Below are 16946 nucleotides of genomic sequence, written 5' to 3' on the forward strand. Positions count from 1 at the left end.
ACAATTCTCAGTGTTCGAATGCTCTCTCATATATACCCAAGGATAGTACTCTAGACTGCCTAGTGATATCCACAGGAACTCACACCTTGAAACATACCATAGCAATTACATTCAAAGCTGTTGTGTAAAAGAAAGGGGCAGAGCCTCTCTCTCTCTCTGGTGCATAGCCAAGACACGGGAGTAACCTAGGCACACAAGGTTGATATCACCTCCCTAAAACAAGGAAAGAGTAATTCCCCAATGAGTGTTTAGTTCCAGCGTACTGTGCACAGAAAGAAGCGGTAATGAATCCAGGGAGAAAGAGCAAATATCCATGCAGAAGTACAATCGGCAATAAACGGTTAATCCTCACCGCCATACTCCGCTGTAGAAAATCCCAACTGAAATAATCCACTCCAACGGTAATACGTGGTTACTTTCACGGCCGTATTCCACTGGGCTAAAAGTTTAGGAGTGAACCAAGAACACACAAACGGCAATACGCGGCTTGCCTACCGCCATATTCCGCTGTGTCTAAAAGTCACCAGGGAACCGAAAACACCCACAAACGGCAGTACGAGGCTTTGCCCACCACCGTACTCCGCTGTGCAATACAATAGAGCAGGACCAACATAAAAAGGACTGAAGCGCGTATGCCACTGTGAGAACAGCAATACGCGGCTTTGCCTACCGCCGTATTCCGCTCTAAGATTATAGCAAAGAGGAAGCCTTCCTTTCCGTACTCACGGACTCTCGATGTCTTCCATTTCCTGACGGGGCACACTTGAACGCCAGAGGAACCCAGCGATGCCTCCTCGCTTCCATGCTCTCTCAGCCAAGAGAGCGAAGACGCCACGGAACCAGAATAACGAGCAACATGCTGCGCGCCGCCGACTCCTAAATCCCCCTTCCTCCAGCAAGCCTTCTGGGAGTTGTAGTTTGTGGGCAATTGGTAGGCGCTGCACGCTCGAACCCTGACAGAGGAGGAGAGAAGAAAGAGTAATCAAGAGTGTCAGGGTGAGAAAGCCTCCATGAGTTCATGAGATGTGTCAGAGAAATGGTATCCAGAAATTGTTTGTGAGTCTTATATGGAGTGAAACGGACTGTGGACTTGCGGTCAAGAAACGGGTCTACAATTTGGTTGCAGTCACCACCTAAAATGAAGAGGTCACCTCGAAATTGAATACATTTTTGAGTAATCAAAGGCCAAAAAGAACAATCAGGTTGTGTAGGACCATAAATATTGAAAACAGTTAAGGGAACAGAATCGATTAACAACTTTGCTAGAACCCATCTACCTTCCGTGTCATTTTCTTGCGATAACATTTTACATTTCAATTTTTTATGACATAGAATGATAACACCATTTTTCTTATTAGTAGATGGAGAGAATAAGACCGTACCCACCCAGCTTCTTTTTAATTTAAGTGATTCAGTGTCTGTAAGATGCAGGGTTATACGAAGCAAGGTGGGAAAGGATTCTCTGTCTTTTAATCGGATTGATGAAACCCTTCACATTCCAGGAAATAACTCTGAATGTAAAAACATTGAAAATTGAAAAGACTTATACAAAACCAAGTATGCAATAATATGTAAAGAAAAGGAAGAAATCAATGGATAAATAAGGGAGAGAGATAGAGACGGTAAAAGGAAAAAACAGGAGAGAAAGCAGGTTAGAGGTTTACATAGCACCGAAAATATGATAACAAAAAAAAGGAAGATCGTGAGGAAAAAGGATAGGAGGGAGTGAGGGGAAAGGAGAACTACAAGGAAAGACAGTACAAATCCAAAGGACGACTGAGGAAACATACCTGAAGGGAATGAAGACAAAATAAGGATGGGGCAGTGGCGACGAACGGAAGACGATATGCCCGAACCATGAAGACCAGCACACCAGGGCGAGAAATAGGGGAGTATAAAAGGACCAAACACTGTATGATGACAAACAGATCCTGTATAGGTATAAAAAGGAGGTAAGTAAAAAACAAATATGAATATATAATAGATGCAAACACAAATTTAGAGATAAAAGAGTAAGTTGTGAGGACGAGAGATATGAAAACAATTGAAGAGAGAGAAAGAACAGCGAAAAAGAAATAGATAAAGAAAGGAGGAAGAACGTAAATAAGATGATAAATAGAGGTACATAAGAGATAAGAAGAACAATATTAAAAGAAAGTAGTTTAGACAAATAATTAAGTACATAAATGATCATAGAACGAGATAAGTAGAGTAATATATAAATACAGAAGAGAATTATGAATTAACAACATGGCAACAACATGAACATGAGAGATGTGAAATTAACAAATCAGGATATCACCAGTAAACGCGTAGGAGGAGCAGCAGTGTCCATATTAGTTGAAGCATGAGAATGGATGAATTTCTTAAGTTCTTCAAAGGACTGAGTACGATTTTGGTAGGTAACCTTGAAGATACAGGGGTGAAAGAGTCCATATCGAGCTCCCATTGAGCGAAGGGATTGACGAAGGTTGAGGAATTCCTTCTGCCTGGCAGCTGTAGCATTGGAAACATCCTGAGAAAGATAAACTTTCTGACCTAGCCAAGAGATTTGACGTGTGGCTCTGGCAGCGGATAGAACAGAAAGAAGATCAGTACATTTGAGGAAGAGGATGATAACACCTCGGGGTCTGACCGGAGATGAAGAGAGCGAAGGACGTGGACCAAGTCTATGAGCCCTTTGGATGCTGAGTGAAGTTGAAGGAGGCATGTCCAGTAATTTTGGTAAAAAAGATGAGAAGAAGGTGACTGGATCTTCTCCTTCCAAAGATTCCGGCAAGCCATAGACGCGTAGGTTGTTCCATCTATTCCGATTTTCCAAATCTTCAGTGTGTTGTTGAAGCTTCCGAATATGTTCCTCTAGTGAAGAGAGTCTATAGGAGTCACTTTGAACTGTTGAGAGCTGTTGTTCCATTGCAGAGACTCTATTCTCCATTGACGACCATTTATCCTCTAGAAATTGCATTTTATTATTTGTTTCTTCCACAAATGGGCGTAAAGCGCGATTTTCCTCTAATAACAGTTCCATAGAGATAGTAGGTGATGGCTGGGTATGCAATGGAGGGTCTTGTTTCAGACGTTTAGGAGTGGACACAGGTGGAGAAGTTTTATTTGTTGTTGAATGTGTTGCCTGAGTAAGAGCAGAAGGTAGACTGGCCATGACTGGAGTGGAAGAGGGAGTAATCGTTGGAGAAGGCAAAGAAGGTGCAGATAACGTCTTGGAAGGAACCTCAGGAACAAAAAGAAATTGTGCCTTACGTAGTCTGGCCATAAAGCAAGTGAAAATCTAGTTCCAGAAAAAAAAAATTGTTGAGCAGTCAAAAAGTGTCACAAAAGAGGCGGTTAATCCAGTGAAAACCTGGACAATAACACCACTCCAGAGTAAACCAGTGCGTTGAATTTACAAGGGCAATGAAGACAATAGAGAGCAGGTGATAAAGAATATGCTCATAACTGAAGCTAATAGTGGTCAGTCAGGGAAAACTGCATTGAAAAACATTCCAGAGAAAGAGATGTAGTAATAAGGAGGAGGAACATTCCATACTTCAAACCATTCTGTAACAGTATAAACTGTTCCAATGTGAATGCACAACAGGTAATGTCCTTTATAGATGGCAGCTGATAAGACACACTGGTGTCCTGAAGTAAATGTGTTGAACAAGTCTGCTGTGAGGAATGGACGTTTGAAGATTAGGAATAATAAGCTATAGTTCAGAAAATTCCACAGCAAAGAAATATGTTCCGACTATGAATAGAGCAGGGCAGTACCTGGATGAAGCAGAATCCTCTGAAAAAATCCATACGCAGTTGCGATGACGCGGCAAAGAAAATGGCGGCCGCGATTCTGAGGGGAATTTGCAGATAGCGTACTAAACTGCAAATATATCCATAAGCTTCACCGCATCTTCCGATTTTGAAATAAGTGAAAACCGCGTGGAAATAGCGCGTATTAGCGCATTTACGGTCCGCTAGTTGCTCCGGCACGGCGGAGATCGAGACTCAGGCGGCCATCTTAGACCGGCGGTGAGACCATGCCCCCGTGTCAGTGATCTTAATTAGACGAATTGCACTATCGACAAATATGGATGTATGTTAAGAACAGTTAAGATTTTTTAGCAATACAGCTGTACAGTTTTTTATTAAGACATCATTTTTCATAAACGTGTACCTTACAGGAACATCTTATCCAACAAAATCTACATCCATAATAGTTAGATTATATAATCGATTTACTAGGGGTTGTAAGTTAGACTACTAATAATGAAATATTGTCTGATATAAATATTTTGTGACCTAAATATCGTTTACAAATATATTGCTCCATTGGGTGTAGATTTTGTATTAACTCCAATGGGGTGATATTTCTTTAAATAACCTTTAGGACACTATATGTTTTTCGGAGAATATTTAGCCCTCGATATTCTGGTACTATACCTCACTATTGTTTTTCCTGCAACTGCCAGGGGGGGCAATTCAACAATGCCATCCATGCAATTTCTATAACAGCTCTTGATACAGCTGATGCTTCGAGCACAAAGTAAGTGATTTTATTAATTATTTATTTACTCTCCACTTTCCCGTTGTATTTCACACTCCACTACACCCCACCCAGCTCTGCCCCGCCTTGCCACCCCTCAGTGTTACCTGTGCGAGCCGCCACTGTAGCTGTAGGTACAAAGACATTGTTCCCCATCAGGTACATTCTCCTGGGTCAGAGAAAAACACCAGCCCCATGAACACATTAGTTCACTCACTAATGTAGATGACTCTTTAAAAGACTCAAGCACACAGTCGGTGGTTGCTAAAGGCTGTGTAACTCAAACTAACGCATACAATTAATGTCACAGAAGAAGATAATTTTGCAATGTTTCATAGAAAAAAAGTTATAAAAAGTATGAACGATGAATAAATTGAGTCTTGAAGGAATAATATAGAACAATAAAGTTGTATGCAGTCTTTGTGAATTTTTATAATTTAAATGTAACAGAGTCTACCAATAAGAAAAAACTATCAAAACTAGAAATCATCTGTCTGCCCAGGAGTAACCTGAAGTACTACTTTTGCAAAAAGTAGCCGATTTCTCAGCAAGCTTTCCCTTGTTCACCACAATTGACAGCAGAGAATACTAAACAGATTAAAATTGATATTGTTAGAAAATCCACACTAATGTCAGTTTATTCGCATTGTATGTGCAAAGGTAATTCTGTATCCCATGAGGAAGCATTGAGTACTGATTGCAATGCATTTAGACAAGGTATCAAAACTTCGCCAACCATTAAAGATCTTAGAAAATATACATGTGCATTACGAGTGAGTACAGAACAGTCAGTATTAAAGGCACCCGTTGAGTCGTTGAACCAGTAAACAAACACCATTAGTGCATTTACTTCTAACCTTGGAAATCAAGAATCGTAGGGCCTGATTTAGAGTTTGATGGATGGGTTACTCTGTCATAAACGTGATAAATATCCTATCCACAAATGCATTGTTTTCTCTGCAAAGTAGAGTAGACTCTAACAGAATGCCAAATCCAATTGACTAATATCACTTCAAAACATATCGGGCCAGATGTACAAAACCATTTAGCATTTCTTAATAGGCCGAATCCTAATTTCAGCCTTAAGAAATGCTAAATTGCCTTTTCAGATGTACAATTGCTCGTTCGCAGTCGCAATTTGTGATTTCTACACTGTAGAAATTGCAAATTGCGTCCGCAATTTAGGAATCGTAAATAGGAATTCCCTCTTAATGATTCCTAAAGGACATGTATATAGCATTTCCTAAATGCAAATTGGGCCTTTCGGAAATAGTATTACCATCGACTTGAAGTTGATGGTAATCATGTGCAAAATTAAACAATGCATTTAAAAATGTTTTTTTTAATGTGACATGAACCGTGCATACGCCCTTAGGGCATATATGCACTTACATGTGCACAATGACTATCGAGGTGCCTTTAGGAGGGCCTTATGGCCAGAGGCTCCCGTGGGTTTGGCTTTCCTATACTGCAATTTCCTATTAGGAAATCGCAATTTAAGCAATTCAAACCATTTCCTATTTTACCCATAGGTGGGAATGCAATTGCATTTCCTATTTGTGATTCCCTAACAGCAATTCCTACTTTGTAGAAATCGCTATTAGGTAATCGCAAAATTATTACTTATCATTTTGCATTTTCTTAAATAGCGATTCGTATAGAATCAGTATTTAGGAAATGCAAAATACTATCTTCGTTCATCTGGCCCATTGTCTCTACTTCAGTTTCAGCTTACCACATTATTGCTATAATAAATCAGAATGTTAGGATACAGAATTCTAACAGCATAGCTGTAGCTTTGGTGGATTTGTTGTTTCAGTGGCTTTTTCCCATTTGGATTCCAGGACTCCAGTTGTTAGCTTTCGAGGAGACTGGTCAGCCACCTTCATTTCTGTTTTGAGTCTTGTATTCTGAGCTGGGTCTCTAACTTTCTTCCAGTCCTTGACCTGCCACCGGATATATTGGTGTTTTTTTATGCCACAAAGCTTTTACCTCCAGACGTGGCATGTAATATTACAGACACCGTTCTTCCACATTGTGACAATAATAGTGTGCAGACACTGTGGCTACAGGTGAAGGAAGTGACTCGAATTGGGCCATCTGGGTCACTCGCGACCACCCCTCAGCCTTCCAAGAAATGAAGAGGATGTAGCCTAACGGCTAGGGCAGTCGACCTCGAAGCTGGGGAACCGGGTTCGAGTCTCGGCAACAACGCTAAAACATCCTGTGATTCTGGGCAAATCACTTAATCTCCCTATGCCTAATGAAACTGGTGCTCATGTAAAGCGCTCTGATACCCGATTTCTCGGGTCTAGTTCGCACTATAAAAAACTAAAAAAAAGAGTCGGGAAGACAGTAGAGAATACAAACCATATATGTTATCAGTAATGCGCTGCAGCAGAGCCCAGTCTGACCAGTCTCCTAAGATGAGACCCAACGGTCTGACTCCCCCCAACATAACATCAGATATTATACATTTTCAGGTCTCTAAGAACCCGGCCAGACTGGAAAATTCCAGCTCAGGCACTGGTGAACAAAGGAGGCACAGAGAGATGAGCTACCAGCTGCAGAACAAATAAGAGAAAGGTAGGAACGTCAGCAAATCATTTTTGTTCATTACAGAAAGAAGCAGGCCACAGACCCAACAATGAGTAACGTTAGTGGTCTGATGAGCCTGGTGAAGCATCTGCAAGAAAACATTTTTAATATATGTCTGTCTGTGCCTCTCCTTGTGAGGGCCAAAGTAATGAATACATGGACAGGAGAAACAGGAGTAGTACTAATCAAGAATGCACAGTATGCTTCTCTTCGAGGAACCATAAAATCCCAAAAGCAACAACTAAAGCGATCAAAACAATTATTATGAAAACTGCCTTAGCTTTGGTAGACCAGCTAGACCAACAGGGACTATTTTGTTCAAAACGGGGTGCTGCTAAGGGCTGTTCTTCATCTAGAACAAGGCGGCCAAAGGGGTAATGGTTTTTTTTACAGAAAAACTACCAGAGGAAAGTTTGTACTATGGAGCCAAGAATTCTGAGAAAGGCACACAACAGTCCAGGGTCCGTTCAAGCCTCAGTGGTAGACTCCTATTGTTCATCGACGACGGTGCTATTGAGCACTTCACGGTGGGGCTGTGCGATCACAACCCTTTCTGTTTATTCACTCAGGATAGGGTGCCCTCGCTCCTTGGAAAACACCTCCAACTTATCCTGTCCAGTGTCTCAGACAATGCACCAATCTCCCTTTCCCTAATCTATCGTCGGTACCGTGAACAAGGCACATACACTCTATTCTTCATCCATGAAGTCCATCCCTACTAATCTGACTTTCCCTTTGGTGTACTGTCCCTCCGCCGAGGGCGCAAATTGTACCTAGCCACTCCAGGCACTCTGTCATTACGGAAAGTAATCTTAGACTCAGTGGGGGCAAGGGGTTGAGACTCAAGCTTTTGTGGGCCAGATAGAGAGGGATCACGAGGAGCCCTTATTTCTGGGGGGACTGCCTCTTTCAATGCATCTTCATTCTCCTCCTCCGTCTGAACCCATGTCAATCGGGCATCAGAAAAAGGAACAAAACGCAGCACCTTCTCTGTCTTGTGGTCCCCTATGCTATCCAGGACCCATTTGTCATAGGGGAGAGGCAGCGGGATCCGCCGGCAATGCGATGAGTGGATCCAGTGCTTCCTGCCATCCACCTTTACTGCCATCCAAGTGGCAAGGAGGACTTGTAGTGGTCCTTTCCACCATGGCTACAAGCACCCCTTCCTCTGGAAATTGTGGATCAATACAAAATCACCAGGGTGAATGCTGTGCCCCTGCCCTTCAGGTAGTGGTGGCAATGCCTCATGGGTCTGTTGATGAATAGAACACAAACCTTTAGCCAACTCACATAAATAATCTACAAGCAACGGGTATTTGATTTCTGAGAAGTGGCGGGGCCGGGGTACACCCCAAACATTTGCAGGACGCCCAAAAACAATCTCATATGGGGACAATCCTGTTTTAGAGTGGGCAGTCGCCCTTGTGGACAATAGGGCTAGGGGCAACGCATCTGACCACTGCAATCCTGTGATCTCCCTGATCTTTCCCAACTTCAGCTTGAGAATACCATTGTACTTCTCAACCAAACCTGTTGGCTGGGGATGATTTGCTGCATGAAACTTTTGCTGGATGTGCAGACTGTCGCACACCAGCTTAATGACCTTCGAGTTGAAGTGACTTCCATTATCACTCCACATCAAATGGGGCAAGCCGAAGCGCAGGAAGAGCTCCTTTATAAGGGCCTTCGCCGTAGCTATGGCTGTGTTCTCTCTAGTGGGATAAGCCTCAATCCATTTGCTGAATGCACATACATCCACCAGCACATATTTAATTTTGTTGACTCGTTCCATCTTGAAGAAGTCCATCTGGAGAACCTCGAAAGAAAAAAAGGGTGGTGCAAAGTTACCAGAAGGTGTAGGGGTGCCATTCCCAGGGTTATGTATCTTACAGACCATACAATACTTCACCAGATGAGAAGCTACCCTAGGAATGTTATCATGCCACACAGGGTCCAACAGTCTACATATTCCCCTCACACTAATGTGGGCTGGCCAATGCACCATAGTGACTACTGGGACTACATATTCATCTGGTAACATCCACCTCTGCTTCTCTGACTTGTCCGTCGAACACCCCTCATCGTCTAGCCGTCCTGTTCTCTCCTGCCACATTACTATACTAGCTCCTCAACTGTTGCCTCACTCTGAATTTCCTTCACATTTTCCAATGTATCTTCAAACATTGCATTATCGGATACCCATCTAGCAGGACCTGCCACAAGCATTTTTTCATCTTCGACCGAGCTGTCTGGTCTGCAAACACATTTCCCCTCCCCACATCATCAGTAATTGTCTTGTGGGCACTGCACTTTACCACTGCTAACTTTTTGGGAAGTGTCAGGGCTGACAAAAGTCTGTAAATCAGTGGGCCATTTTGAATATTTGACCCGTGTGAACTCAGGAAGCCTCTCTCTGCCCAAAGCTGCCCGAAGTTATGAGCGACTCCGAATGCATACTGACTGTCGGTGTAAATAATGACAGCCAGTCCCTCACTCAACTCACAGGCACAAAGGAGGGCAACCAATTCGGCAGCTTGGACTGAATGATAAGGGAATTGTGATGTCTCGACTACTGTGTGTAAGGTGGTGATGGCGTACGCCGCAGTTGTTGTGCCATCTGGTAGCTTGAAACAAGAGCCATTGACATACAGTTCCCCTTGGGGCTCGGATAAGGGAACATCAGTCAGGTCTACCCGTCCCTGTGTTTCTTCTTCAGTGCGTAAAATACAATCATGTACGTCCGCTTCCTCACTCTCAGAAGGGAGGGGTAGTAACGTGGCTGGGTTCAGAGTGGCGCATCTTTTGATGGTGATGTGTGGTGCATACAGGGTCAATTCATAGCCAGTCAGACGTGCACTGGTGAGGTGCTGTGTCTTTGTTCTGTTCAAAAGTGTGTCCATAGCATGCTATACCATGACTGTGAGATCAGTATCAAGGACGAGCCCTGTTGATTGTCAGATTGAGATGGCCACGGCCGCGACCGCTCTTAGACAGCTCGGGAGGGCTCTGGCGACATTATCAAGGAGAGCAGAAAATAGGCACACAGCTTTGCTTGCCTCCAAAGGCTTGTGTTAAGACAGAGAGTGCGCAGCCAGCCGTTTCGTGTACGTACAACACAAACAGCTTCTGGTAGTTAGGCGTGCCAAGCACAGGCGCAGAGCATAGCACTATTTTTAGTCGCTCAAAAGCTTGTTGACATTTGTTGGAAGGCGGACCTCGGGGAGTCGCAGAGACCACCCAGAGGGGCCCCCACACTGTACGAAGTAGCCGAGCGCTGCAGAGAAGCCTCCTGGGAGATCCTTCTCCTATTATGTACTAGCACAGTCACACCACCACACAGGACTCAAGGAGGTTGTCTCAAGACGAGCAATTCTTTATCAGCACTTTACGGGATCAATATTTACACGAAAAGGGATCAAGGGATCCACAAAAGTCTCAGTGTCTCTTTAGAAGGGAAGGGGTAGCGGGACAGTCTTTGGCAGGAGCTTGGTACGAGGGTACCTGGGGCCCAGTTCTTATCCTCAAGCTGGAGGGCCTCCGGGACTCGGAGGGGTCGAGCCGCGACGGCGTCAGCAGGGCTCTGGCGTTCAGTTCGTGGAGAGCCGCGACCAGGTCAGCGGGTCTCTCAAGATGGTTTCTGCTCAGCTCGAGCCGCGACGTCGTCAGCAGGGCTCCGAGGGAGGTTTCAGCGAGGTTGGGCCGCGACAGCGTCAGCAGGGCCCCGATGTTCCGGGGGGCTTCAAGGTTTCAGCAAGAAGGAGCCGCGACGCAGTCTGCAGGGCTCGTGGTGGTTTCAAGCAAGAGTTCTTCTCCGTAGGGTCGGCCGCGATTCAATCAGCAGGGCTCTCGACTCCGGGATACAACTGCCGGTCTGTTGCGGGGTCGCCCCAGATATAGGCCTGGAGCCCTTTGAAGTCCGGACCCTTGCGCCCGGAGGGGCGGAGAGGCCGGGTTGGGAGCGGCCAGACGCCCAGCAGGAGAGGCGCCGGGCCCAGGAGAGATGGAGGCCGATCGCACCTCGGTGTGTGGGGACGGTTGGGGGTCCCATCGATACCGCCCTCTGCCAGGGCGATGAGGTATTCACGTGATACCCCCTGGCCAGTTCTTGGTGCCTCAATGTCTGGGCCTCGCTGGGGCCGAGGCCGGGTTGAGCGGAGTCAGGTGGACTGGTGTGCAGGGTCACGTGGCAGGCAACAAAATGGTGGAGCCCCGAGGTGTATGCGACCTCGTGCGGCTCGAACGGGTGGCCCGTGGAGGCCAGGGCGGGGAACGGGCCCAACCCCAGGGAAGTCAGGACCACGCCACGAGGCCGGGTCCAACAACATTCATGCATCCAAGGCAAAGGTTCATGCATATCCTCAGTGGTTAACTGTAGGAGGGGTTTTGTTAGTAGGAAATAGTTAGGGATCCAGTGGCGACAATACAAGGTGATGCCTATATAGGCACGCACATCCCACTGCTTCTTGGGGATGGGCATTTTAGTAATAGCATTAATACACTCAGGTGTTAGTCTCCTTCCCTCCTTCGACAGTAGGTGGCCTAAATAGGTGACCTCCAGTCGACAATATTGGAATTTCGAAAGAGACACCTTATGTCTGTGATGTGCCAAATGCAGAAATAATTTAACTGTTGCCTCTTTGCAACCTTTCTCTGTGTCAGAAGCTATCAGTAAGTTATCAACATACTGTAGCAGCACACTACCTGAGGGAAGTGTAAAGGAATCCATTTGGCTTTTTAAGGCTTGACTGTATATGCTAGGACTTTCAGTATACCCCTGAGGAGCGCAGCAGAATCAGAAACTTCTACCGGCCAAAGTGAACCCAAAAAGATGCTGGCTATCTGGGTGAACGGGGATGCTAAATAAGGCATTTTTCAAATCAATCACAGAAAAGTATTGTGAAGTAGAAGGAATCATTGTTAGGAGAGCAGTGATGTCAGGGACCACCGGGAACTAGGGATCCACTAGTTTGTTAACTTCTCGCAAATCAATCACAAAACGATAGACATCAGGAGGGGCATCAGGGGAGTCTGAGGGCACCTTCTTAAAGATGGGGAGAATAGGGCTGATATACACATTCACTGTTGTCTCCTCAACCACTCCTGACTTAACCAAATCCTGTAAATCTTTTAACAACGCCCACTCCCCCGCCTGTGGTATTTTGTACTGGGGGATACGAGGCAACACAGCGTGGTTCTTTGCCTTAATAGACACCGGGGGTATCTGCAACAATCCCACATCTGTGTCACCTGTGGCCCACAACGCGGGCGGTCTTTAAATTCAACAGGAAGTGGAATATCTTTGGAAAAACACTGCTTGGTACTGGTCACATTCGGTCCTATTGTCATATAGACCCCATACAGGGAACAAGAAATGGTAGCATGCAAATTCTTCAACATATCCAATCCCATTAAGTTCTCACCACAATTTGCTGTCAGTAAATATGGCGATTCTACGGTGAAGGGGCCAATAGTTAAAACAAAGAGTTTCGAGATTGGGCTCACGACTGGTACGCCTGAAAAACCTACAGATACGTTATTTTGGTCAGACAAGGCAGCCCCGGGGACCATTGAACGAGAAGCAGAGCTATTCATTGCACCCGTATCCACCAGAAATTTCTTCTCCGGGCCATGAAAATCCGCTGTGACATAAGGACCACGCTGATCTACGGGTATCTGTACTGGTCCCTTACCCTGTCCTTGGCTGTCCTAGCTATAGGACATTCTGGTTGCCTCATCCATATCATAGTCATCATGATACTAATGCCTTCTTCGAGGCTCATCAAAATAATTTTGGTCAGGACGACTCTGCGAAGACTCGTTTGACTGGACCCCATCACTACCACCTCCACCGCGACCCTGTCCTCTAGAACCCCGTCCTCTCGGGGCCGCCATTTTCTGCAACAATTCTGGGCACTCACTTCGCCATTGCCCCTCCTTTTTACAATATACACACTGATTCGGCCCCACAGGTACACTACTCCTATTGGTACGAGGCAACTGTTGGGTCGAACCGGTACCACGTCCTCTACCATTCCCCCTAGCTGCCTGCTGCATCAACACCTTTGTTTTCAATTCTTTCGTTTTCTTCTCCGCCTTTTCCTTCTCCTCATTCTGCCTCTGCTCATAGTACTGCGCCATGCTCAGTATCACTGAAGGGGAGGAGGTGGTCCACGTGCTCTCTGAAGCCTGCAACAGGGCAGCGATCTCTGGAAGCAGATTCGTAACAAATTTATTAACAAACAATCTGACATCTCCTTCCAGTGACAAATCCTGCCCACTGAAATCCCCCCCCAAAAACTCAAACCTGGTGAGAAAGTCAGACACACTATCATCTTTCTTCTGGCAACATGCTGCCAATGTATCCCAATCAACCCGCCTCAGTGGTATTAGGGCATGCATATAGGTAATAATACGATTCGGCAAAGCTAGTATCTCAGTCCTAGGCTTCTCACCAGGTTTCCTCTCCTTATCCCACACCCTGATTTCATCCCAAGAGGGATGTATGACGTTACAATGCATACTTTTACAACGCATGCACTTACAACGCAATTTTTACAACCCAACATCCACTACAACGCATTCCATTACTACACCGCATTTTTTAAAACTACCTTTACAACGCATTCCATTACATCGCATACTACCTTTACAACGCATACCATTACAACGCATAATGTTAAATTGCATTTAAGGTAAGTATTGGATAGTATAGGGGTAAAAATTACTATTCTAACTCCAGGGGGTGCAACAGTAGGGTAAGTGTTGGATAGTATAGGGGTAAAAAATACTATTCTAACTCCAGGGGGTGCAACAGTAGGGTAAGTGTTGGATAGTGTAGGGGTAAAAATTACTATTCTAACTCCAGGGGGTGCAACAGTAGGGTAAGTGTTGGATAGTGTAGGGGTTAAAAATTACTATTCTAACTCCAGGGGGTGCAACAGTAGGGTAAGTGTTGGATAGTGTAGGGGTTAAAAATTACTATTCTAACTCCAGGGGGTGCAACAGTATGGTAAGTGTTGGATAGTATAGGGGTAAAAATTACTATTCTAACTCCAGGGGGTGCAACAGTAGGGTAAGTGTTGGATAGTATAGGGGTTAAAAATTACTATTCTAACTCCAATGGTATGCATTGTAATGGTATGCGTTGTAATGGTATGCGTTGTAATGCCTGCGTTGTAGTGACATGCGATGTAGTGTCTGCGTTGTAATGGTATGCGTTGTAATGGTATGCGTTATAGTGTCATGCGTTGTAAAGGATGTTGCGTTGTAATGCCTGCATTGTAAGTGTAGTGCGATGTAATAGTTGCGTTGTAAAGGTTGTTTCCCTCCCAAGAGCCATCCAACTCCACAACATGGTTCTGTGTATGCACCTGTCTCCAAATGTCCACCGGTACCAGCAATCCGAAAAACATCTCAATGTCTGCCAGCGTCATCACTGTTGACGAGGCAGCCTCTGTCAGATCCTAGTAATATGCAGTCAGATTTTTTTTAGGGTCGGGCAACTGGATTTTTAGAGATAAAACCTCACTCCTTTTCCATGGAGTGTAAACCCACTGTTCTTGAAAACGGGCGTCTACTCGCTGCCTAATAATAGCATTCTGCTGATTGCGCAGCTTCGGTATCTCAGGGTGAAAAATAGGGTGTACTTCCCTCATCGTAAACTGAGACCCTGTCATTGGCATGTTCTGATGCAGCCTACCTTGATAACCGACCAATGTGCCAGCATTACTAAATATGTCATTAGGAGCTAGGTTGACGGCATACACACGGTCCCACATGTCATAAATTATATGAGTTGCAACACCGTTAAAACACTGTTCCCACAACCCTATTAAGGTGGCCGACGTGCTTAAGGGCATACTGCTGCACGAACGGCTCATAATCTTTCATCACACTCCAGTCATCTTCCAAGCTATAAACTGGACTCCGGGACCACTGCGCGGCCTGATCCGTCACCATCTTCTTCTCCTCATTTCCCACATCTGATCGAATCAGCACCCGTTCCATTCGTTCTCAGGCTGCTGCCCAGTCACCCTCATCCAATCTATTCACTGGCGTCCCAATGTTCAACAATACAGGGGATGAGACATTCGAGGAAGACACAATAGGTGGAGGGGCAGACACAAGCATTAACAATGGCTGCGTTGAGGGCGTGAGTGACTGAGAGGGAACATAAGTGGAAACTAGAGGTGTAGCAGGAAGGCTTGTAGTCACGATATCTGTGACATGTGATGCTTGAGAAAGAACGGGGGTGCCGTGGCCAAAACTGCCGGGTCAGGGGCAGGAGGAAACGTAAGGGAAACAGGGGGAGGCAGAAGATGAAGGTGTTTGAACAACTGGATATATTCTCTGCGGGGCATAGGGCAGAGGAGTTCGAGAGTCTAAAAGCTCCTCCACGAATGTATCACCCTCTTCTAGAGCAACATAGGACTTGTCACATTGCAATCTAAACTTTCTATCAGCGCATTCTATCCCCTTTTCTATCTTTTCTTTATCATACGCTACTGCTTTCTGAGTCACTGTCTGCATCTTTCCTCGCCTGGCCTCTTTTTCCGCTCTCATGTGCCTCTGCCTGGCTTCCTTTTGCCATACCTGAAGGGAATCAAACATCGACTGCATACTCCATTTTGCAAACAATTTATCCTGCAAGAAATTCAATTTGTGTTCATCAAAGGTACCTGCTAATGGCCACTGAAACTCAGCATTGTCCCTCGTATATTTGTGCCATAATGTACAAAACATAATAGGGCCAATACCGTGCTTCACATACATGTCAAAATTCGGGGTGCCATCTGGAGGTGCAGGTTGACTTTCCTCCAGTCGAGCATCAGCAGAACAACAGCTGCACCCCAAACACCACATTTTGCTCAAACAAGGCATCTTAATATAAGATACGTTCAATACAATATTCACACCTGACAACTAGCAAAGTAAATTGGTCCTCAGACCACTCCAAACGAAGGCATCCACAATTCAGTCCTCAGACTGCACCAGAGGGACAAGCTCAAGCTCCAAGCATTTTCAAGAGTAAGCCAAATTTGCTACCTACCAAGTACAAGCACGTCAAGAAATGGTCTCTAGAGCATACTCAAAATTAATCAAGATGGTGCCATATTCACCAAAAGTCAAGATAAACTCACCGTGGGCACACAGGTCGAACAAATTATTCTCCACTGCCGACTCTTCGGACCAAGCAGTCAGATCCAAGGGTTTCGCATTTTTGGATCCCAGCCGGAATGACCACTGACACCCCTCCCAGCTGCACGTTCCCTCCCCCCTTCCCTACTTAATGGCAGCTGCTGCAGAGGAGCGCGAGCAAGACCTCTGACCTCGGTCTGAGGCCTGCTCCTCTCCCCAGCAGCTCTGCTGTTCTCTGCTCCGCCGCAGATTGTCTTGGTCCAACCCAGGTAGGGTTTGAGACCACTCTGTGCCGAGTGCCCACCTCGCTGGCATCCTGTAATTGCGCTTGTCCCCTCTTGTGGTTATCGTCATTGTAGCTTTTTCCCTACTTGTGCTTGTGCTACTGTTCTTGCATTCTGACCAATTATTGTTATTTTTCCCTCTGTAATTGTGCCCATCCGTCGTTTTTATGCCCATCCATTTGTTTTTGTCGTGTCCGTGTACTTTTTCCTACCGTTACCGCCCCGTCCCAGCTGCATGTTCCCTCCCCCCTCCCCTACTTGATGGCGGCCGCTGCGGGATCGTGCGCAGCGGGAAAGGCGCGCCTAAGGCAAGCCCTTCTGTGCCCGTCCACGACCCGACCGCGGCCAGGGCCAGGAACCCTGGATCTGCGACTTTCTACTGCTACGAC

The sequence above is a fragment of the Triturus cristatus genome, chromosome 3_2 (genome assembly GCF_964204655.1).
Source record: "Triturus cristatus chromosome 3_2, aTriCri1.1, whole genome shotgun sequence".
Lineage (NCBI taxonomy): Eukaryota > Metazoa > Chordata > Amphibia > Caudata > Salamandridae > Triturus > Triturus cristatus.